This window comes from Mustela nigripes, chromosome 5 (genome assembly GCF_022355385.1).
Source record: "Mustela nigripes isolate SB6536 chromosome 5, MUSNIG.SB6536, whole genome shotgun sequence".
Taxonomy (NCBI): domain Eukaryota; kingdom Metazoa; phylum Chordata; class Mammalia; order Carnivora; family Mustelidae; genus Mustela; species Mustela nigripes.
The window spans coordinates 62666735-62688798 of NC_081561.1; the positions used below are offsets into that span (position 1 = coordinate 62666735).

At 46.2% G+C, this 22064-nt stretch overlaps 1 long non-coding RNA gene across 1 annotated transcript; it reads left to right on the forward strand.

Annotated features, from left to right (window-relative positions):
- The first annotated feature begins 401 nt into the window (after positions 1–401).
- On the forward strand, positions 402–2376 carry LOC132017306 (uncharacterized). The gene is made up of 3 exons (XR_009404229.1): positions 402–523; positions 1105–1187; positions 2314–2376. It is a non-coding gene; the product is annotated as an uncharacterized LOC132017306 (long non-coding RNA).
- The last annotated feature ends 19688 nt before the right edge of the window (positions 2377–22064 follow it).

Consider the following 22064-nt stretch of genomic DNA (forward strand, 5'->3'; position numbering starts at 1 on the left):
GTGTGTTTGTCATGGCAGCAAGGGAGAGGGTAGGCCTGCTTCCAGCAGAGACTCCTTGATCCAGAGTGCTCCAGTGGGCTGGGTGGGGTCTACTGGGCCTCTCACTGTGACCCTGGGCAGATAACTTCTCTATGCCGTGTAGCCTTTCATTGGCACCCAGGGCTATACTAGTGCCTCCTCGGTAGAGTAGGTGTGAGTGAGATAGACACTGTCTGCTGCAGAGTAAGTGTCCCATACATGGTAGCAGGTCTGGAGGACTTGCTCAGAAGACTTTACATAAGGGATGGCCATCACACAGAGTGGGGAGCCCATTGGTTCTTATCCTGAGGGCTGTGGGGAAGGAAGGGAACTGGAGATGAGCAGGAAGGTAATAAGACCCACATTTGATTGTTTTCCAGGCTGAACCCCAAGGACCAAGGCATGCTGGATTCATGGAGGAGACACCGAGAGTAGAAGAGATTCCAATTCCCTTCTCATTTAGGACTTGAGAAGGTCCTCACCTCTTAGGCTGTTCCTGCCCAAGGTGGGGTGGCTATCCTGAAGGCAAACAGAAGCTGTGGTACAGATAGGGGAGGGAAGGCATGGAGTTGGGTCTCCAGACCCCTGAAGTTCTGTAAAGCTGGTTGGGGAGTTTTTCATGAGGTTCAGAGAAGGCTGCAGAGTAGGACCTCAGAGGGTCCCCACCATCACTGAGAGGCAAACTGGGACCAGTTCTGTATAGAGTACTAGGACAGCCCAGCCTCAATGGAGTGGAGAAAGAACAAACCAGAAATTTATCAGTCTTGCCCATTAGCAGTGGAAGTCCTGCTGAATACCTAGGGGAGACCACACCACCCCATCCCAATGGACACCAACCCACATACATCCAAGGGCTGGCCTGAGGCCAAATACTTCCTTCCCTCCTAGTGCCATACAAGCACTGCCCATCTATGTAGGTGCCTGTTGGGAGAGCCAGCGGGGAAGGGAGGCAGAAAACTAAGAGATCAACACTCTGTCTGCAAGGACCTGAAGAGTTTCTTTAAAGACTGTTTAAATCATTGAATCGGCCTAGATCCCTGTATTGGGCTAACACTTCATTGCCCTCCCCCGCCCCCCGCCCATTAGCTGCAGAATAGGAGAGCAGAAGACAGCTCCAATCAGCTCATGGAAAATGAAGAGAAGTGGTTTCTCGCACATCTGAGTGTGCTGTGAGTATGTCTGTGACCTTGCCACACATATATTACCTTGTCTGATTCCCATACGTGCTAGAAAATGTCCATGGCTGGTCAGCTTAGAGTGGCCATGTAGTCTGGGATGACAGAGGCCATGGTGGTATGCCCAAAGTCATCTTTATTATCGCCAGTGGCCTCTGGCTCCTCTTACTAGCATTTCCTTCTGTGCTGGGCTCTTAGGTAGGCTGAGTTTGGTGAATGAGTAATTGAAGGTCGTTGCAGCACAACTCAGGGGGAAACAGCTCAGGCTGTGGGACCAACTATACCAGACCTGGGATAAGACCCCAGCCCTACCACTTACAGATGTGTGACCCTGGGGAAACAACCCATCAACGTCAGAGCTGAAGGTGAGATTTAAATGTGTGTGCAGAGCACGGCACCATACCCTGGGTATAGTAACTCCTCACTAAAAGGTACCATGTTTCTGAGTGAATAGGGCATTTTCAGAGATTAGCATGCATACATGGATGTTATACTGAAAGCCAATATAATGTAGCATTTAAGAGTGAGCGCTATAAAGCCCAATGGCCCAGGTTCGAATCCTGTCTTCATCACTTACTGGCTATCTATCAATGGAAAAGTTATGGGACCCTTGACCTCAGCTCCCCCATGTGCATCTGAGAAGGAGGATAATAATACCCACGGAATAGGGTTGCTGTGAAGATTCAATGAGCTAATCCTTACAAACCTCTTGCAGGTACCTGGCACAAAGTAAGTATCCCAGAAATGCCAGCCATCATTTTTATGACAACATGCCAATAGATGTCATTCCATGCCATTCCCATGCCTGGTGCTGCTCTAAGTCCTGTGTGGGATATATGAGCAATGTAAGACATGACATCTGGCCTCAAGGAGCTCATTGAGGAGGCCAGATGTGCATCCCCAAGCACCCATGCTTGGGCCTGGATTATGGACAGGAGTGACACTAAGGTAACCATGTGCAAACAGCAGAAGCCACAGGGACTGGAGAGTCAGCAGAAGGAGGACAGAAGACTGAGTGGGGCTTGGGGAGGAAACACGGTGCCTGCAGGTGCATGGGTGGGCCAGTGCACTCTTCAGTTTTCACACACCCAGTGTCTGGTCTCTGTGTGTCCCCTAACAGTTGAGCCAGTGATGGTGTAACCGACAAAGGCTGCCTAGACGTCCAGACACCTGCTATCTTTTTCGGGACTTCATCTTCTGAAGAGCAGGTGACTTTGGGCAACTCACTGGTCTCTCTGAGTGTCAGTTTCTTTAAACGTAAGATGGGAGTAACAGAATCTATCCTTCCAGCCTCACAGAACCATAGCCAGAGTAAAATAAACCAGGAAGGAAGGGCCAGGCGGGTTGCTATGATCTTTGGATGAGTCCTTGGAGTCACTGGAGAAGGACTCAAAGCTGTGACCCTCTAACGGAGGAGCTGGGAACCTTTACCCCTGCTTTGGGGAGGGGACGGTCATGTAACTGCAAAGGCTTAGAGACTTCCTTTATTTTTCAGTTTTAATTTCCCCAAAGCCTTGACATTAACCATGGGGCAAATAGCTGACATTTGTGTTTTTCCTGCACTGCAGCTATCTGCCCCTGGATGTCCCAGCAGGTGAGCACAGAGGCCCCAAGCTGGAAGCTCCTCGGGGGAAGATGATATTGTAATCCGTTCCAGGACTATTTGTTGAGTGATGACCTTTCTTCTCTGCCCCCACGAGATGCTGGCCTAGGGGGTCCCATCTGCTCATCCCTCCCCATACATGCACGCCTACTCTCCACCTCCAGCCCCTCTTCTGCTCATCCGCCAACCCAGAAATCAAACTTAATCACCTTGCATCCAGCTTCTGCATTGCAATAAATAGTTGTGGTAGGCTTCTGAGGAGGGGAAAAAAATCCAGCATTTAAAATATTGAGCCACTCAGAAATAATTATTCATGAGGTTTTTGTGCATTCATTAGACTTTTCCCTCCAGGCTGAGGGCCGCCTGCTGGATTGAACTTAGCCACAACTTGGCCTTTCTTTCCCTGTTTTCTTTTTACTTTCTTTTTTTTTTTTTCCTCCCTCCGTTTATGATTCCTCATCACATTCAGATTGACATTAAAAATGCTCATCAATAGGACATGGACAGGGCCATTCAGAACTCATCAACAGCAGGCACATCCTAATGGGCAAGGACCTTTCAGATGGGCTGCCCTGCAGAATGTGCTCATGCCTGGATGTGGGTATCCAGTCTGTTGTGGGGGAGACATCGCCCTGCTTCGGGAGCTCTAGTCTGAGGGGGGAGACACAGTCCTGTTTTCAGGGAGCCCCAGTCTGAGGGGGGAGACACAGCCCTGACTTAGGGAGCCCCAGTCTGAAAGGGGAGAAACAGCCCTGCCTTAAGCAGCCCCAGTCTGAGGGGAAACTCATATCTGTCCTCAGAGAGCCCCATTCTGAGGGGGTGAAACAACTCTACTCTCAGGGAGTCCCAGTTTGAGGGGTACCATGGACTTGTACTCAGAGAATCCGCAATCTGAGGAAAGAGAGACAGCTCTTACCCTCACAGTGCCCCAGTCTGAGGGAGGAAACAGCCCTGCTCTCAGAGGACTTCCTGTCTGATCAGAAGTTCCGTTCTGATCTGGGAGACAATTCTCTCAATCACAGTGACTTTCTAATAGGAAAATGTGCTTGAGGGTTCCATTTTCAGTGGGGAACTGTACTCATTCATCCATCCATTGAATAATATTTATCAAACACATGTTGCACTTCTACACTAAGCACTGATAAGCACTGGGGAATTCACCTAAAAGACTCAATCCTTGTCCCTCACAAACACCATCTTATTAAGGAGGCGGATACGTGAATGTTTTTTACAATCATCTATGATAAGTGCTGAAAGCAAGGTGAGTCCACAGTTCTGGGGAGGAAGACAGCTTCCTTGGAGGAATCGGCATGCCTTTATACTCAAGTTCCCTGTGTCTCCATTTTGTTGTGGAGTCCTGAAAACTATAGAGATGGGAAGAAAACAGTGTGGAATAGACTATCTGAATCTCTGTACTGATATTTTTCACTCATCTATGAGTTTGTTCAATAAATATCATCGAAGACCATCTAGATTATAGTATTATATTAAATTTAGGGGCTTGAGAGGGGGCTAGGCACAATTCCTGCTCTCAGGCACCTCATGGGCTTTAGGTTTCTCAGCAATTCTCATTTGATACTTTCCAGAGCGTGAGAGCAAAACTCTCCTGCAGGTCATCTGACCCCTTCCCCACCTCAGTATACTGGTACCTGGGTGAGACCCTGACCTTCCTGGGAGATCCATCTGAAACCCACTGTATGTACCTGACCCCACCCCCACTCTTAAGACATCTCTGCTTATATCTGATCAGCTTTCCTCCAACACTCCTCATGCAAAAGTATCCTCTTCTTGTTTGGGGGTGTTGTGGAGTTACTGTCCCCTCAACCTACTTACTCTGTCTTTTTGGCTTTTGCTGTACTGCACACAGGTCGGGCATCTCTTTGGTTTCTACATGCTAAAAAGCCCTGAAAATGATGACCAGAAGATAGGTTTCCAGGCATCCAGACAAGATCTCTGAGACACTCCTTTCATCGGTCAGAGTTGTGTCACGCAGTGGGCTCTGGGGAGATGGGGGTGCCAGGAGACAGTGAACCAGCAGCATGCTTTGGGGATTGGAGCCATGGCTTTAGGGTCTGACAGGACTGCCCTAAAGTGGTCAGGGTGAAATGGTCACCTTCATGAGACCTGGAATGTGAGAATATTACTCTTAGAAATAGCCATCTTTAGAGCTGGTAGAGACTTCAGGTATAGCTGAGTTAGCGATGGGCCAAGCTGCTAGAATGATCCTCAAGACAGAGTGGCTGAGGGGTGCATGGGATAGGCCAAGGACCAGTGGGTAGTCTGACAGCCCAGAGTCCAGGCTGTGGGCACATCTCTGCACTCCCCAACACGGGCTTTTTCTGTCGCTGGGTCCAAAAGGGTTGTTCCAGTGGGGGTCAAGCTCTTGCCTGTGGAATGGATTAGGAAGAAGTAGAGAGCAGGCCTGTTCTTTTTTTCAGGATATGCCCTGGACAGTGCTTAGGCTCACACTTCCACTCTTAACCCAAGGCCCGAACTTAGTCACCTGACCACTGCTAGTTGCAAGAGAGTCTGGGAAATGTAGTCTGTAGTTGGGCAGCTATCAGCTCCTCTAAAACTTGGGCAATACCAAAACCAAGAAGAGGAAAATGGACACTGGGACATAATTTGAAGTTCCTATCACAGATAAAGGAAGGATGGCAGGAAGTTTTATTTTCCCCAAACATTTTGGATGCCTTTTTGTTCCCCCTGAACAGCAAGATTAGAGGAAGAAGCATCCAGAGCTAGCAGGTCAGAGGCAGAGAGATTTTGAATTGCTGTGGTGCTGCCTAGGAATGGGATGAGTCTGTTCAGCAGGCAGGGCTGAGGAAGGGCTGGTACCTGCAGCCTGGACCCCAGTGGCAAGAGATGAGCCCCATGCCACAATAAGCTCAGAGCAGCCAAAGTGCTCACAGCCAGTCCGTCCATGATTCTGGCCCATTGGCACTGCCCTGGCCTAGCATGTGCCCCACGTCTTAGCATGCACCTCTCTACACCATTTCTATACAGAATAATGGCTAACCCTGAGGGCTTGCTCCACTGGAGGGCACTTGGGCCTTCTCATGAGCCAGCAGTGCCAAGAAGTTACCCTGGGGAATAGCCCCCAACCGATCATGAGTAAGTAGCAGTTTGTGCATAAACACACAAGTCTAAGGCATGTCCTACACGGTGTCCCAGAGCTCCCCAGAGATCAACCCCCAGTTGCCCACTGAAGTAACATATTCCCTGTGTTGCTTTCCTCTCCTTTCTTATTTCCTCTCTTCTCTATGGGCACTTCCTATTGTCACCTCCCACCTGAACCACTTAGCCTGACGTCAGTTGTCTCAGAGTCTGCTTCTGGGAGAACTCCAATCTATGCACCCAGGTGATCAGCCTTCCCTGCTCTATCCAGGTAGAGAGAAGACCCTACAACCAAGAGAGCGGTAGGGTGCAAACCAGGAAAGATAGGAAATCTGTCTTATTGTCACTGCATTCCTGGCACATGGTGTGTCCTTGAAGACCATGTGTCCACAGGATGCAGGGTGGGGGCTCACAAAGTATTCAGTCCACTGAATGAATGTAGCGCACTCTGTCATCAACTTGCTGCATGACCTTGGGCAAGTCACATCACCTCTCTGAGACACACATTCACCATCTACAAAGAGGGGATAATAACATTACCTACTTAGAAGAAGAAATGAAATAAAAGCTGTGAATGAGCTTTGTGATTCTAACGCCTTCTGAATTATAAGAGGTGAAAGATTGGAAAGCTGCCTCTTATCCTCGTGGCAGCTTTTCAAAATGCCCAAGTAGGAACATTTTAGTGGTGGAAAAACAGCACCAATTTTCTCATTGAAATTCCTTTATTCAACAAAGTAAATAATCTTCTAGTGGAAGGAATATGTATTATATTTTCTATAGGATTCATTAAAGTTGTTTTCATTTTGACTTAAAAACATCAGTTTGGGAATATTTATTCTGAGATCGTTCTGTGCAAACAGAAAGCCTCCTCCTCACTAATCTTCTCATTTGATGGCCGAGAAATGGACCAGGGGCAGCTGAACCTTTCCTAGGGCCACAGGGTTGCTTAGAAGAATTCATTCATTCTGTAAATACATCATGGGTACAAGGTCTATCCAGGCCTGTGCTGCCTGTGGCTGGGCCTTAGTGATCCCAAATAGACATGGCCCTACCATCATGGAGCTGTTAGTCTTATGGAGTGAAGAATGAACAGAAGAGCTATACTATGGGCTGAACTGTAAGTGGTCTCACAGAAGAAGAAAAAAAAAAAGTCTTTCTCCCAAGAACTGAAGGGGTGGTGCTAGTGCAATTGCAAGTGTCAGAGAGAGAAAGTACCCAGGGGAAGACTGCTTGAGCTGAAGTCTGTGACATTATCTGGGAGGAAAAAGGAAGGAGAAATTTTTAGAGGAGACAAAACATGCAAAAGTCCTGTGGCCTGAGGTGGTACCTGGTGGGTTTGAGGAAGTAAAAGGGGATCCTTGTGACCACAGTGTGGAGAGTGAGGTACAAGGTAGAAAGAAATGAGGTTATAAAGTGGGCAGGGGGAGACCCTCAGTGTCCTTGAAGACCATGTGTCCATGCTAGGGTCCAAGAGTGGAATCCAAGTTTAATTCATTTTTCCCTAATATCCAATGATTATATTATGAAAAATTTAAACATACAGAAAGTGTGCACAATGGACACCCAGATTCTACAACTAGCATCTCACTGTATTTGTTTGTTCACATATCTTCCCATCTATCATCCCTTATCCACCTCTTAATCCATCTGGTTCTTTATGCACTTCAAAGGAAGTTGCAGACATCTGTGTACTTCCGCCCTAAACACTTCAGCATGCACACTGTGTCATTGACAGATGTATAGCCCAAATCCTTACCAAGACACCAAACGTGCCATCGTGCCAGAAAGTTCCTCTGTTCCCCTTCTCAGTTAATCCCTGCTCAACTTCCAGGCTGCACTATTTCAATGTTTTGCATCATATCTTGATTTTGCCCGCTAGAATTACATATAAATGGAATCACTCAGTACATATCCCTTTTTGAGCAATGCTTCTTTCACTCAGTCTGCTTTTGCACATATCAGGGGTTCATTTCCTTTTTTTGTTAAATAGCATCCACAAGATTTCTATATCATATGCTTGTTGTTCATTCTGTTGTTAATAAGCATTTGGATCACTTCCAGTTTTGAGTGATTGTGAATAACACTGCTATGAGCATTTTTGTATATCTTCTTGAGGATGTGTGTTTTCACTTGTCTTGAGTAAAGACCTAGGAGCGGTATTGTTGGGTCAGAGGGCTAACGTATGTTTCATTTTCTAAGAAATATGCAGACCTTTTCCAAAGTGTCTGTACCATTGTGTATCCCCATCAACAGTGTAAGAGAATTCCAGTTGTTCCATAGCCTCATCTGCACTTTGGGTTGTTAGCTTGTTAAATTTTTTAATTGGTAGTTATGTAATAAGAGTTCATTGTGGCTTTAATTCATTTTTCTTTGATGGTTAGTGATGCTGCTCACTTCTTCCATGTGTTTATGGGCCATTTGCATTGCTTTTTGGTGAATTGTCCATTAAAATCTTTGACTGTTTTTTAAAAGTGGATTGTTTATCTCCTAATCATTGGCTTTTAAGAGTTCTTTCCATGCATCCTGCATCTGATTGCTTTGTCAGATAGCACAGGAATTAAGTATTCAATAAGTATTTGTTGAGCCACTACTTATGTGCCAGGCAGTGTGCTAAACATCGGACAGCATGAGGTCTGTCTTGTGGAATGCTACAAGCGGTCTTCTGACTACCAAGTCCAGTGCTCATCTTACTACATTCAACTTTTCCTTCAGAGGGATGGCTCTGGGCTCTCTCTGTCCTTGAAATCCTTGAGCGAGCATGAAGGGCTTCAAACTGACCCTCAAACTCAGATGACCTGTATTTGAAACCCAAGGGCGCAAGTCATCTAACTTCCCAGGGTCTCAGTTTATTCATCTATCAAAACAGAACAAAAAAAGTCTACCTCTTGCATTTCCTATGAAGAACAGAGGGGGCACACACACCAGGCATACAGTAGGCCCTCAGTCAATGTTCATTTCCTTCTGTCCCTTTTTTGGGGATAGGAATCTGACCTAATCCTAAATTGACTTCAGCAAAGCTTATTCTATCCTTGCAGGGCTCTCATGGGGAAAAATTATTTAGTTTAAAAATGGATGTTATCAGCAAAGGAAACAGTCAGCAAAACCAAGAGACAACTGACAGAATGGGAGAAGATATTTGCAAATGACATATCAGATAAAGGGCTCATATCCAAAATCTATAAAGAACGTATCAAACTCAACACCCAAAGAACAAATAATCCAGTCAAGAAATGATCAGAGGACATCAACAGACATTTCTGCAAAGAAGACATCCAGATGGCCAAGAGACACATGAAAAAGTGCTCCATATCACTTGGCATCAGGGAAATCCAAATCAAAACCACAATGAGATATCACCTCACACCAGTCAGAATGGCTAAAATTAACACGTCAGGGAATGACAGATGCTGGCAAGGATGCGGAGAAAGGGGAACCCTCCTACACTGTTGGTGGGAATGCAAGCTGGTGCAACCACTCTGGAAGACAGCATGGAGATTCCTCAAAAAGATGAAAATAGAGCTACCCTATGACCCAGCAATCACACTACTGGGTATTTACCCTAAAGATACAAATGTAGTGATCCAAAGGGGCACTTACATCCGAATGTTTATAGCAGCAATGTCCACAATAGCCAAACTATGGAAAGATGTCCATCAACAGATGAATGAATAAAGAAGAGGTGGCATATATATATATATATATATATATATATATATATATATACACAATGGAATGCTATGCAGCCATCAAAAGAAATGAAATCTTGCCATTTGCGACAACATGGATGGAACTAGATGGTATTATGCTGAGCGAAATAAGTCAATCAGAGAAAGACAATTATCATAGGATCTCCCTGATATGAGGAAGTTGAGAGGCAAAGTAGGGTTTTGAGGGGTAGGGAAGGAAAAAATGAAACAAGATGGGATTGGAAGGGAGACAAATCATAAGAGACTCTTAATCTCACAAAACAAACTGATGGTTGTTGCGGGGAGAGGGGTAGGGAGAGGGCGGGTGAATTATGGACATTGGGGAGAGTGTGTGCTATGGTGAGTGCTGTGAAGTGTGTAAATCTGGTGATTCACAGACCTGTACCCCTGGGGTTAATAATACATTATATGTTAATTTAAAAAGAGAGAGAGATTACGATGGTGCTGAGAGCGGAGTCCTTATTCTTTCCAGGGCTGTGCTCAATGGCCCCTGCTTTCCAGCACTGATGAGGTTTCCTGGGTTTGCTAATGGAGTCTGTTTTTAATGGGCTACCTGATTTCTCTCCATCAGCCAAGGACTGAGGAGTTACTGCCTGGGAGTGAGAATACCCCACTCTCATGTGGCCCCATCCTTAACCTGCTGTGTACTCCAGGCTCTATCTCCCCCATTTCCTGTACCCCTTCTGCTGTGAAATGGAACAAAGAGGGCTCTATGGTCTGGTCTCCTCCAGCCCAAATATTCTGTGCCTGTGACTTTCTCATGTCCTTGATGGATACTGGACCAGAGCTGGAGACACAATTTCAAACAGAATTACCATTCAGTCAGCAAGCATTTATTAAGCATTTTTTGTGTATTCTCATGTTTTGAGGAGTACTATGGGGAGGGAGGGGGTGGAAGCACGGAAAACAATTATATGCTACATCACAATGCAAAGAGTCCCAGTCAGACTAAGATTAAAAAAAAAAAAAAAAAAAAAGAAAAGGGGGGAAAAAAAAAAAAAAAACCTTAAAAAAAAAAAAAAAAAAAAAAAGGAAAGAAAAAAGAAAAAAATTAAATAAATAAAAGGAAAACAAAAGCAAAACACCTGCATGCCTAGTTACCCAGCTGCCCCTGCTCTCAGTTTCTCTTCAAACCAACTTCTTAACCATTAAGAATTGATGATTCTCTTGATTCCCCCAACTGCTAAAATTGGGACAGTCTCACCTCCTCTTTTATTTCTGCCTAATTAGAAAACATATCTCTGCTGATTGACACCTCTTCCCTGTAAGGGTTTTGAAAGTTTTCTTTTTTTTTTCCCACCTTCTATACTGGTGAGATAAAAGCCAGATCTCTTCTCTAATTTATTAATTTGGTAAATCCAAAGCTTCATGGGAGGGATTTGTGCAAACTGTGGGTGAACAGACCGCAGCCACATGGTGGCAACAGGAGACAGGCTGGCAGTGCTGGGAAGGGCTTTGGTCCCTAGGTTCTTGGGTCAGTCCCAGGAGGCAGCACTGCATAGTGCATCAGAGCTGCCTGTGTCACCTTCTAGCTGGAAGATCTTGGTCTCATTGCTTCGCTTCTCCAGACCTCAGCTTTCTCATCTGTAAAGTGGTGCTGGTGATGATGCCGAGCCACCAGAGTGCTTGAGAACAAAACGTGGCAGTGTGAATTGTGTCCTGCATTTCATAGGCTCTGTGTCCATGTTAACTATTAGGATTACCACTCACACCTCAGCTCCTGGGGAACTGTCTTGGTAACCAAAGACATAGGGAGGCCCCCTAGCTCCCAGCCACTTGGAAGCACAGGTCCTCTTGAGCAGATAGACACAAGAGGCAACCTCAGGATCCCTCTCTCAGGCCTTCTCCCTTGGGCTTTTTCTCTGGATTTTCCCTGAAGCTTTATCCTCAAGGGACAATTTCTCCAACATCCTTTCCCTTCAGAAGCTCCTAGTCTCCATTTATATGTAAATTGGATGCCTGAGTTCAAGGTGGCAACAGAGTTTGTTGAATCTGGCTTTTTACATTTCAAGGGATGCTAAAGAAATACTACCAAGGAGAGAGATGCAATTTTTTGCCCTTGCCCTTGCTCTTGCCAGCCCCGACAACCCTCCCCTCCCCCATTAGCGGGTGCTAGGCCTAGAGGCAGTGATTTCTTATTCCAAAGGGTCTCCCCAACACTGTTCCCCAGGGGCTTATTTAACCAGGCCCTTGCCATCTTCTATTTGCCATCTTCTAGCAACACCTTGCAAGGGCTGACACTTTCTACCTCCTTAAGCTTTCTTATGCCTGCTGCAAATGCTTCCAAACAACAGGGACAGGCTAAAGGTCAGCCTGGGGCAGAGAAGCCCACAACATTGCCTTTTTCTTCCTCCTGCAGGCCATGCCTTCTCCCAGCCTGGCCTGTCCTGAGCTGGAGGGAACCAGGGAAGCAGAGACGCATGAGAACCACATGTCACATGTCCGCCCATTGGCTAACCACATGCTCATCTTCATCATCTCCTTTTATTCTCAAGAAACCTCGGAGGAAATGCCTCTAGCAGCCTAACTTCCCAGATCAGGAGGCTGAAGTTCAGAAAACGTAAGGAATCACCCCAAAGCTGATGCCAGAAAGCAGGGTGCATTCCTCTGCTGTGGGTGTGACTCTGTGGGGGGTGACAAGACCAGGATTTGGCTCTGGACCTGTGGGACTCCTCATCACCACTGTTCTTACATGGGATAAACTCCCCCTAAGCCTCACCCAGCCTCACCCACTTTTCAAATAAGTAAGATGCCCGCAAAACCTAGAGAACATCAAAATCTCTTCTGGGTGCAATTTAGTGTGTTTTGGAGATTCAAGATGTATACCGGGTGCCGAAGTATTTGGCAGTTTAAGACCCGTCACTGCCATGCTGATTGCACAGAAGGTGGGCAAGCTAGTGCGCAGCCGCGGCTTTGGGACAGAGGAGCACGTCATGGAAGGTTTCCTGCTCGGGCGCAGCTTATCTTCCTATGAAAACGGTGATTGGATTTCAGCGTCAAAGACGGCTGAAGCTCACAGAGGGTGTTTCGGACATGAAGACTATTTGATTTTAGTCATCAGTCAGCCAGATAATAGCGAGTAGTAATAGCTACCACTGAGCTCCCGTGCTAAGCAGTTCTTAGATACAGTAAGTGTATAAATAACATAGTATCTCATTCAAAGTACGGGAGCCTGGGAGTTCGGTATTTCCCCTTTTAAAGACAGGCACGTGGTTGCCCAGAGATGTTAAGTGACCCGAGGTCACATGACTGGGACCTGGGGGAATGGAACTCTGGCAATCTGACTCCAGAACATGCATTTTTACTCCCATTCTGTATTCTGTAGCTTGTGGCTGAGCCCCGATGGGAGCCGCATGATGCTGGGTGCCTCAGAAGCAGGAGCTCCACTGATGTATGTTCATGGCCCTATGATGTGGGGCATCTCCGGATTTGCTGAAGATCATGCCTCAAGTCAGCTTGCTCCTGCCTTCAGGACCATAATGGCAGCTGCTGGTGATAACAAGTTCACATGTGGTAGTACATCGGAGGGGAGACGGGTGAATGCCATAAGAAAGGAAAAAGAACACTAGGGGTTCAAAGGAAGGAGTGACCATCCATTTGGTTGGAGGTAGGGGTGTTTCTCAGAAACAGCTTCAGAAGCAGGTACTGCCAGAGAGAAAATGGTCATCCTCTGGGACATATAACATCCTCTGTTATTTTCTTCTCTCCCCACTCCACTTCCTCTGCAGTCTCCACCGAAGGGTTTCTTCCTTGGGGAGACCTTGATTTATTGCTTGGGTCAGGATAATTACTCCTTTCGTAAGCTCCCAGGCCGCACACATCTCTATACCCGATACTGCTCAGGATTGCCCACGGCTTCTTACCTGAGGGCCTGTGTGTTCCCTGGGGCCAGGAGGACACCTGGCTTGTCCTGCTCTGTACTCAGCTTCAGGAAAGGGTTGGACAGTCTGCACCAACTGAGAGATTACAATGTTCCAACCCACTGTGCCCTCAACCAGCCAGAAGAGCTCTAAACCCAAAGGCTGGAGCGGCAAGAGATCCCGTGTTTAGATGACAGGTTACCAGCAAGTGGAGCTTCCAGAGAAAAGAAAGGACTCTGCTCAAAATGAAGCCCTGGATCATTCCCAACAACAGTCTTTTAGAAAAGCAGACTCCCAGGGGCACCTGGGTGGCTCAGCTGGTTAAGCATCCGACTCTTCATTTAGGCTCAGGTCATGATCTCAGGGTCATGAGGTTGAGCCCTGCTTTGGGCTCTGTCCTTAGTCCAGAGTTTACTCGAGATTCTCCACTTCTCCCTCTCCTTCAGCCCCTCCCCAGCTCTCTCTCTCTCTCAAATAAATAACTAAATACATAAATAAAAGCTTTATTTTTTTTTTAAAGATTATTTATTTATTTGTCAAAGAGAGGAAGAGCGAGAAAGCAGGCAGAGGCAGAGGGAGAAGCAGGCTTCCTGCTGAGCAAGGAACCCGATGTGGGACTTGATCCCAGGACGCTGGGATCATGACCTGAGCCGAAGGCAGTTGCTTAACCAACTGAGCAACCCAGGTGCCCAAAATAAAAGCTTTAAAAAGAGAGAAAAAATGCAGACTCCCAGGCCCTCCCAGTCTCGCTATTTGGAATCTGCATTTTAACAACATCCCCAAGCATTTTTGGTATGTTCATGAAAACCTGGGAAAGCACCAGGAACTGCTAACAGAGAGGATGAATCTGCTGTGAAACTCTTCATGGAGTCTGCTTACCGCAGGCACAGCACACAAGGCTCAAGTTCAGGAAGGTCATGTCCGAGGAGTGTGCTAAATCCCAAGGTTAGTGTCCAGAAGTGGGAAGGTTGGAGCTGCAAGAGATATCGCTGGTGATCCCACGATGAAGATCACTCACATCCTTCTTTCCCTCTGACCTGTGCCCTGGGCCTTCGCCAGCTGGGAGTAGCCAGACATGCAAGGGTGAATCCACAGGGTCTGAAGTCCCTTTTGGGAGAATCAGAGCTGGGCCTTACCTCTGCTTGCTGTGTCTAGTGCTGTCCCGATTCTTGTGCATGAGTCCGTATCTGTGTGTGTCATGCGTCACTTGGGAGTCTGCACACAGTCTTCTTTTTTCACATGCAAAACACTTTGCAGAACATAGGTCTCTACTGCAGTCCCTCTCCACTTATGTTAGACTTAATTATTTAAATTGAGTCCATTAGTGTTTCTATATTTAACTTTTTAATTGAATGAATTATTAGTCTATTAATAAATGATAAAGTTTAACAGCTGTTAATGAGCATTCAAAATAGATAAATTACTTCACTCTGTATCACAATACCAGTATTTGCCCACGAAACAGAAAAGTTGTCTGTATAAGAAACCCTACTCTTTTGAACTGGTTCTCTTTCCTGTTAGCAAATATGAAGCAATTAATTATTATATTGTGTAAATAAGAAAGAGAGGAGGAAACAGAGATTGCTAATGTGATGTGAGCCCATTTTGTGTCTTCTCCAGCTGCCTCCTGTTCCCCACAACTGGGGGGACAAGGAATAGTCCAGGAGGGTCGCCACTGGCTCCCTGACTCCATACATGAGTCAAAAGTAAATCATCCATCACTCTCTCTTTCTCTCCAGGTGTTCCCTCCTGCCCCTGAAATGTTGCTAGTGGAGCCTCACATAGAACCAGCAAAAGTGGGGGATGGAGCGATAGCTACGCACTGACTATGAAAAGCATTCAGGAAAATGCTGTTACTTTTATTGCATAGCAAGTGTAATAGGCATGTAAATAAAAATATTTTATCCCGCATTTTGATCATTAAATTTCATTGCCGTACCCCGTGTATTTTGTTACGCATCTGGAATTGCCTTTTCAGTATGTGTGCTTCTGAGAGAGATTCTGGAACATGGTTTTAGAGCTTCCCCTCATGCAAAAAGCTAATGCAGGCACAACTTGGAGATATTATGGGTTTGGTTCCAGGCCACTGCCGTTAAAGTAAACACAATAAGGCAAGTCAAATGAATTTTTTGGTTGCCCACTGTTTATAAAAATTATGTTCACACTATACACGATATACTACAGTCTTTTACGTGTGCAATAGCATTATTTCTTTTTTTTATTATTTTTTTAAAATTTTATTTATTTATTTGTCAGAGAGAGAGTGAGTGAGAGCGAGCACAGGTAGACAGAGTGGAAGGAAGAGTCAGAGGGAGAAGCAGGCTCCCTGTGGAGCAAGGAGCCCGATGTGGGACTCGATCCCAGGACGCTGGGATCATGACCTGAGCCGAAGGCAGCTGCTTAACCAACTGAGCCACCCAGGCGTCCCAACAATAGCATTATTTCTAAAAAAAACTATGTACATACCTTCATTTAAAAATATTTTATTATTAGAAAGTGTTATCATCTGAGCTTTCAGGGAGTCATAATCTTTTTGCTAGGGGAGGGTCCTGCCTCGATGTTGTTGGCTGCTGACTAATCAGGGTGGTGGCGGCTGAGGGTTGGGGTGATTGTGGCAGTTTCTTAAAATAAGACAACAGTAAAGTTTGCCGCATCAATGAACTCTTCCTTTCACGAACGATTTCTTTATAGAATACGATGCTGTTTGATAGCTTTCTACCCACAGTAGAGCTTCCTTCAAAATTGAGGTCAACCCTCTCAAACCCCGCTGCTTTTTTATCAACTACATTTATGGAATATTCTAAATCCTTTGTTGTCATTTCAACAATCTGCACACCACTTCACCAGTAGTAGATTCCATCTCAAGAAACTACTGTATTTGCTCATTCGTAAGCAGCAATTCCTCATCAGTTCAAGTTTGATCATGAGATTGTAGCAACTCAGTCCCATCTTCAGGCTCCACTTCTGATTCTAGTTCTCTTGCTATTTCCACCACATTTGCTGGTACTTCCTCCACTCAAGTCTTGAACCCCCTTCAAGTCCTCCATGAGGACTAGGATCCACTCCTTCTGAACTCCTGTTCATGTTGGTATTTTGACCTGACCCCATGAATTACAAACGTTTCTTTTCTTTTTTAAAAGGTTTTATTTATTTATTTGGCAGAGAGAAACACAGCAAGGAAGGGAGAGGGAGAAGCAGACTTCCAGCTGAGCAGGGAGCCCGATGTGGGTCCCAAGACCCTGGGACCACGACCTGAGCAGAAGACAGATTCTTAATGACTAAGCCACCCAGATGCCCCTACAAATGTTTCTTAATGACATCTACAATGATGAGTTCTTTTCAGAAGGTTTCCAATTTACTTTGTCCAGATCCAACAGAGGAATTATTATGGCAGCTATAGCCTTATGCAGTGTATTTCTTAAATACATTTTTAAAGTTGAAATGACTACTGGACCCATGAAATGGATGCAGAATAGTTGTGTGAATAGGCATGAAAATAGAATTAATGTCATTGTCCATGTCCACCATAGCTCTTGATTCACCAGGTATGCTGTCAATGAATAGCAACATTTTGAATCTTTTTTTCTGAGCCACAACTCTCAGTGGGCTTAACATATTCAGTAAACCATGTTGTAAATAGATATGTTGTCACCTGGCCTTTATTGTCCCATTTATAGAGCATAGGTAGAGTGGGTTTAGCATAATTCTTAAGGGTCCTAGAATTTTCAGATGGTAAATGAGCATTGACTTCAACTTAAAGTCAGCAGCTGCATTAGGGCCTAACAGGAAAGTCAGCCCATCCTTGGAAGCTTTGAAACCAGGCACTAACTTCTCTCTGTGAGTGTTCTACATGTCATCTTCTTCCAATAGAAGGCTGTTTCATCCGCACTGAAAATCTGTTGTTTAGGGCTGCCCCAGTCATGGATGATCTGAACTAGATCTTCTGGAGAACTCCCTGCAGCTTCCCCACCAGCACCTGCTGCCTCCCTTTGCACTTCTGTGTTATGGAGAAGACTTCTTCCCTTAACCTTCATGAACCCACCTCTGCTAGCTTCAGACTTTTCTCCTGTGGCTTCCCCACCTGTCTCAGCCTTCCCAGAACTGAAGAGAGTTGGGGGAGGCCTTGTTCTGTATCAGGCTTTGGCTTAAAGGAATGTTGTGGCTGGTTTAGTCTTCTCTCCAGACCACTAAAATCTCCTCTGTATCAGCAATAAGGCCATTTTACTTTCTTACCATGTCTGTGTTCGCTGGAGTGGCACTTAATTTCTTTCAAGAACTTTTCCTTTGTGTTCACAACTTGGCTAACTCTTCTGTGGAAGAGGTCTAGCTTTGGGCCTGTCTTGAGTTTGGGCATGTCTTTCTCACCAAGCTTAATCATTTCTAGCTTTGATTTAAGGTGAGAAACCTAAAACTCTTCATTTCACTTGAACACTTAGAGGCCACTGCAGGGTAATTAGTTGGTCTAATTTCAATATTGTTGTGTCTCAGGGAATAGGGAGGCCCGAGGAGAAGGAGAGAGGCAGGAGAACCCTGGCTGGTGGAGCATTCAGAACACACTTAGGTGTCTGCAGTGAACATAAGAGTACAGATACCTGTTAGAGCTAGTGATTTTAATTCCTTTGGATAAATACCCAGAAGCAGGATTGCTGGATCATACGTTTGGGTTATTTTTTAGGTTTTTGAGGAAACTCTATGCCATTTTCTATAATGACTGTGCCAGTTTACATTCCCACCAATAGCGAATAAGGAATTCCTTTTCTCCACCTGGGGGAATCCCCCTTTAAAAGACTTTTCTAAAAGCCCCATAGAGTTCATTGGCCATCCCTACCTGCAAGAATGACTGAGAAATGTCAGCTTGTTTGTTTAGATAGCGTATTTTCACTCTAAATAAATTGTGATTCTGATAGAAGGGACCCTGGATAATTGTTATTGAATCTCTGTCATGTAAACAAAGGCACAGAATAACTCAGGCACCTGTCCCCGGTCCACTGATTCGGGGGGAGGTTGGTAGATGACAGGGCATTCCTTGAGGTCCTGGCTGTTTGGGCAGAAGAAAGGGACCCTTGTGCTTCATTTTCTTACTTTCTGGATGGAGTTAACCTCTGAAGGTAGGGATAGAGGTTATCGTGATGTCGTTTTAGGGTGGCTCCCTTCCCTCTCAGACTCCATACGTGTGCTCTGGTCCCCAAACAAGTTTTCCTGTTTTAATTTTTTATAAAATGTGGATGTTAATATGACTCATAAGGTCACAGGAAAGAGTAACAGAAGGAATTATTAGTATAAAACTCATAGCAAAATAATTGGCACATGGTAGATGCTCAAATATGGTAATGGCTTGTTATGAAGACGATGTATGTGTGAGTCACATACAAGTGCACTTTTATGCATGTGCACATGTCCCATACAAACACATGTGTGTGCATATGCATGTGCACATGACTGCACATGGAGGGGACAGCAGGACAGATGGAATGAGAGATGCTGGCAGGCTATGTGTACCTGTGCCTTTGGTTCCTGTGCCCTGTTCTCTGCTCTGTCACTCAGGGGGTAGAGCAGGGCGGGTGGGACAGTGATGGGCTGGCTTCTCACAGAATTGAGTTTCCATGGGAGGTGCTTTAACACTAAAAATTCCACAGTTCTAGTTTTGAGGGCAGTAGGCAGAAAGAAGCTGGGTTGCCAAGCAACCAGCCATTAACAGGAAATTAGTTGCTCATCTCCAAATGTCCTGTCCCATTTCCATTCCACTTCTCCCATTTTGCCAAACAGAAGCACACACACAGGCAGGCACATGGACATACAGACACACATGCACGCACACACATAGCACTATATCTGAGTGCCACCAGGAACTTCTAGAGAATTCGCATTGCTGTGCTCACCACCAGCTAGCAGACAGGTCAGAGAGTCCCCAGCCGCCTCTTCTACATGTCTCTGCCTCTCCTCCAGATGCTTCCTGCCCTTGCCCATCTTCTCCATCCATGTCTCAGCACTATTTATGCCCTGGGCCCTGATGTGCATGTCTGTGTGTGTTCCTTCTTTCTCCTGCTCAGACTGGGAGCTCTCCAAAGACAGGAACCATTTCCCCTCCAGCGGGCTGGAAGATCTCTACAAATGGTGGTAGCCAGTCTCTCAAATCTACCCCAGCCTGGTCTCTCATATTGCACTCAAACTCTACCCCAGACCCTACGCTCAAACCTGACTATTGGCCCACATTTCTTGCTTCAGGACCATGGGCTGCACCTGTTGTCAAAGGGAAGGGGCCATCTCAACACTGACTCAGGGTGTGTAAGTCATCAATAACCCACATGGGGGAAGCAGAGGGAGCAGAACAACCTTGCTCATCTCTCAGAGTCAACAAAGACCAGTGTCTGGGGGCTCTGGTCCAAGGCTGCTTCTGCCTCAACTCCATCCCAGCAAAGAAGGATGAAGGGGAGGGCCCTCTTAGGTCACCTGGTATTTCCTCCACTGGGGCACTTCCTTTCCTTGGACCCATCCAGCCTTGGTTGTTGTGGGGGAATGCTAGAGTCCTCACAGATACAAATCTATCTGCAGAGAAAGCTCAATACACAGGGTCACCATCCCCAGTCTGAGCCCCATTTCTTGAAATTTGACCTTGAATCCTGAGGACCATTCTCAAACTCTCTCTCCCTCCATACATCCACTGATACAGACAACTGATATTCAATTAGTAATGCCATTTGGGCCAGACACTGTGTGAAACTCTGCTGTGATCTTCCCTACCACCAGAGGAAACATATGGCCCAGGGAGAGTAGTAGACATGTCAATAATCAGGTACAGCTGTTACGTGCCCAGAGGAGTCACATGAAGGGCTAGAGAAACCCAAGAAAGTGGTGATTCAATCTGTGGAGGTTGGGTGGGGGTGGAGAGCGGAACCAAGGAGCAAGTGAACTTTCAGTTGGGCTTTGGCGTACGCGTAGAAGTGTGTCACAGAGAAATGTTTGGGAGAGTATGGGAGAGAGGGCATCCCATACAGAGGTAATAGTCTGAATACAGGGGCTGGGTATTGATAAATAATCACCTTTCAGGAATCTGGGGAGAGTTTTGCTGTTTTGGAAGTTAATGTTTAAAGAACACGGGATGGGAACAAGGAGGCTCAGTCTCCAACTCTAACCCTTGCATTCTCAGAAAATTCATGCCCCTTCTCTGGGCTTCAGCTTTCTCATCTGTGAAACAAGGGGCTTGGGTGATTTCTGAGGTTTTGTGTGCCTAGTGTTCATCTGATGAAACGGAGAAAAGGAGGTTCAGGTGGGTGTGGTCCGTGGCTGGAGCTAGTCTGCACACTAGAAGGCCTTCCTCCTCAAGTATTGACCTTCCCTTCCAATGCCTTCCTAGGGTCACCAGGCAGTGCAAACCACTCTGAGAATTGCAGTGAACTTTACAGAAAATTGCCCATTTCGAAAGATTTGATTACATTTTAAGATCAACATGGGAGGCTTTTCAGCAGGGACTGGCAGGTGTCCTGGGGTAGAAGGACAGGCTGGGAAGTGTCCTGGAGACCAACAGGTAGTTCTGAGGCCCACCTCTCTCTGAGCTGGGAGAGTAGTAATTGTTTGTTTCCCTAAAGCCCTGGCCTGGAAGGAGCATTATTAACACTCAGAAGAGGATGGTGTTCAGCCGGCTGGAGGAATGGCTTGGGTCTTCAGCCCCTCCTATGAAGCCCAGCTTCTGTATGAGCAGAGCAGGGTGCTGCCCAGACATCTCTCCTGTCTCAGCAAAGCATTCTTTCTCTTGCCTCCAGGAATGCCCCAGAAAGATGAGAAAGGTCATGTCCTTAACACAGGAGGGGGTGAGTCTGTTAGACTCTTGGAAGGTCACTATAAAGGAAAGATCAAGGAGGTGTCCAGAAGGGAGATGAGAGGGACCCCAGGACAGGCTGATGACTTGCTATTTCTTCCGGTGAGGCCTCCCCCCACCCCTCGCCCCGCCCCTGCTCCTTCCCTGGGGCTACAGGAATGCTCAGAGTTTGCACAGAGACCTTTGGGCAGCCCCTCCCACTACCAGGCAGCAGGGCTTGTGAAACGCACTGACCCCATCTCAGCCTTCCATAATCATGACTTCCAATGCCCTTCAAGGCCTCAGGGAAGGGGACACTTCTGCGGTGACAGGAGTAGGGACAGGAGAGCTTGACCTCTTCCCCCGTCCCCCCGAGGGTGGTCACTGCTTCCTGGCCTGAGGCTTTGAATCTTCTTCAAAGCGTTTTCTTTAATGTGAAAGAAATGTAATTTATTTGTCAAATCAAAGGCTCCTTAGCTGTGCAGAAGCTGCTTAGCCCAAACATCTCTGCCTTGGGCAGAGCAGGGGCCTGATGACTTGCCATGGGTATGCTTGTGCATATTTAATTTAATTTATATTTATGGAGCTCTGGACTGTCTGCCTATGTGGGGCCTGTGTGCTTGACTATCCCCTTATGTAAGCATTTCTGTCTTTAGGCAGGCATGCATATATGTATGCATGGCATATGCCTGTATGCCAATGGCCTCCAGCATCTGTGCTCACACATCTAGTGTGGGCCTGGCTGGGATTCTGGCTGGTTGGGGCCTCTATGAGGATGTCAGGGCAAGG